Below are 3,570 nucleotides of genomic sequence, written 5' to 3' on the forward strand. Positions count from 1 at the left end.
GCTGTACACAATAATTCCGTATGCAATTTAATCCGACAACACAAATAAATTACGGAGAAGTGTTTATTCATAGTTCTAGGTCAGACTATCAACTCTCATCCACACAAGCTCCTTTATTCCATTAGCTAATATCTGCCAGTTGAGTCTGACATTTAGCGAGCTAATATAGAGAGCTTGCTAGGCTACATGGCTACCGGATAGCTACTAGATGTTCCCACAGCCCTATGTTCCCACATGTCTAAGTAATCATACTGTAAAGGCAGGAATCTCTGTAGGCCAGCCTACTATGTCTTGGTGGGTTAAGGTTAGATATTAAAAACCCAATAATGCGTTGGGTCCACCAGACCCACGAACATTGGCTGAGTAACAAAAACACGAACAGCACACCAGGGTTAAACTGAGGAAACATAGGGCTGTGGGGACAAAGGGCGTTGGGAACTTAGGGCTGTAGGAACATAGACAGGCTCCCATTTGACGTCTACTGTAGGCTAGTTAGTTAGCTAACAAACTAACCTTTTCACCTTAACATGTGTTCTTAAGTTTGTGTTCAACGTCTTTGCTGTGGAAACATTTGGGTTTGCAGTTGCACAGCTAACATGTGAACACATCAAGTCTTTTAGGTGGAACTTTGTTAGTTGAATACATTTGCTTAGGTATGGACATGATGTTCCGTGTCGTTTTGGTCGTGGTCCATACTGTAATGCATTTCTTACAACACAGTTTGTGTTACAAAAGGCAAAGCTACAGCAAAATGTAGTTAAACTAATAATTGAGCTACATGTAGTGGAACTACTCCTTAACACTGCATGTGGGGGGTGTGTGTGTGTGTGTGTGTGTGTGTGTGTGTGTGTGTGTGTGTGTGTGAGTGAGAGAGAGAGAGAAATAAACAGAGGTTATTGTGTTTGGTGAGTTGGCAAGGAGCAGACAATGTGTTAGAGCATTAGCCTTGGGGTCGGTTTCACAGACAAGGTTTAAGGCTAATCCTAGACTAAAAAGCGTCTTCAATGGACATTTTACATTGAAAGTGTGATTTAGTCCAGGACTAGGTTTAAACAATGTCTGTGACACCAGCCTGTGTTGCCTTATAGGCCTACTTTGCATGAACGAGTCTGCTGCCCCCTGTTGGTTATTTAATACACATAATAGGCAAAAGCTACAGCCAAATGTCGGCCTGTCTAATCTGGTCATGAATTTCCCCCTGACACCAGGAACACACACACGCGCACACGCGCGCGCGCGCACGCACACACACACACACACACACACACACACACACACACACACACACACACACACACACACACACACACACACACACACACACACACACACACACACACACACACACACACACACACACACACACACACACACACACCACTATTCAGGCGTTAAATAACAGAACAAATCCAAACTCACTTTTGCAGGTGGAATAAATCTCTTTTTAATATGTATTCTTTAGACTTCAGGGAAACAGCCGATTTTTACAGCACAATTTGCATAATATCTCAACACATCCTGTGTACAACCACAAAACCATAAACGTTAGATTCTCCATTTTTACACTGAGTGAAAAACAAGACAATTTTACAAGCATATCTTTATACAGTCAGCATACAACGTCAGATAAATCTATACATATTCTCTCTCTTTTTAAACGTCTGGAATCTGGAAGCAAAATATATAGACAAACCACCAACAAAACATGCAACATCCAGTGTGAAAACAGAAAGTCTTAGACAACCATTGAAGTTGAGTCGATATGTTCTCCCTCACGTTGGTAGGGTCATTTCTGTGACATTGGTTTAAGATACCCACGGGTTGACAACACACAGCTCGGTCACATGGTCACCTTCTCCAATGAAACAAACACTTTCATACAGTCATAAAGAGTTTAGTTTTTTTTGTGTGTTTTTTGACACTCACATGCTCAAACCTCGGACAATACAAACATTCAGTCTCTGTAGAAAAACGAATAAACAAAAAACACTGTATTTACAAACGACTACGCCACATTCACACTCCTCACAGCAACAGAAGTGTGTGGATGGTTTCACATTCACGAGCAACAGATCGAAGAACAATAGATATTGAATATCTAGCTTGAGTGGAATCTTAAAGGACAGTTATGAGGGGGTGGAACAGTCTTGACTTTGAGGTTTAAAGAATGTCTTGTTCTTTTTTCCCTCAGACTGATCTCTATAATAGTACATACTGTACATGTGTTGGTGGCTAAATTAAACACTGAACTGTCTCCTTAGATGGTGCATTGGGAAGCAATAAGAACCGTAATTGTCTATGATTGTAGTTTTTCTTTTCTTTTCTTTTTTTCTTTTTCTTTTGCCACAGAAATACAAACAGTACCATGACTGTTTTCAGTTGTCCTCCATACAAACCACACAACATGATTCAATATCATTTCAACATAGACACACAAACTTGAACGTACACTTGGAACTTGCATGTCATGACACTTAAAAACAGGACAAGAAAATAAACAAAGAATGTAATACTAAAGTGCACAAGCGTCATGTACATGATAACAGCTGTTAGGTAGTAAAAAAATCAATCTATTTTTCTTCAATAATATACAAATCAAAATTAAAATTCTCCTTATATATTTTCAGACGAAATGTTCACTGACATTACATGTTAAGAAAAATGCATTCAAACACATCTATGTTGCATAGAATTACTTCAACAGAACCAATGGGTTTGGTTACAAAACAAGGTTGGCACAACAAAATTATTTTCTGTAAAACCAACCGCATTTTTCTCCCCTCATTATTATTTTTTTGTATCTTTATTTTTTGTCATACGAGCATAATTGACATCTTGACTCAATGTCTGCATTCTATGCATCTGATATGGAAATAGGAATTAGGAATTGCATCTGAGCTCTCCTCCACCCCCTCTGTGACACAAGCTGTACATTACGCAGACAGCAGATCGGAGGGTATGAGGTCACCTGATGGTTCTTCTCACTATGATGCGTTATAGTGATACAGCGACACTGCTGATGAATACATCAGTAGCCCCGTTGTGTTTCAGTATGGCACTAGGCCATAGCCCTAAATCCATTAGAATAGTACCGGCCCCGTATAATAGGACTGGGCCGCTTTGGGGTCATATGACTTTGGTCAGAGGCAGTGAGAGAGGCTGGTTCCATGTGTTGCAATAACCAGAGGGTTGCAATGATCAGAGTGTTGGCTTACAGCATCTCCAATCTGTGTGGACACTGACTGGAAAAAAAAAAAACAGCTCACAAAGTGGGGAACAGGAACCAGATCTTGACACCCAACATGTGTTTTCTTTTTTTTCCCCTTTTTTTTTTAACACTTTGTGATGAAACACAGATCACATGTGACGACATGAACACGCATACAGTGGAACACAGGGCCAGGGTTGGAGGCCCGGGTGTGTCTACCTGTGACATAGAACTGGTTAGCATCCTCAGACTCCTATCCAACTATCAAGTGATGGAGATGATACCAGGTTGGTGATGTTAGGGTACGGGAAGGGGTCCAGGTTTCTCTCTTCTCAGGAGAAACCTAAACCTAAACCGCCCCA

Source organism: Nansenia antarctica (assembly GCF_963989245.1).
Source record: "Nansenia antarctica genome assembly, chromosome: 9".
Lineage (NCBI taxonomy): Eukaryota > Metazoa > Chordata > Actinopteri > Argentiniformes > Microstomatidae > Nansenia > Nansenia antarctica.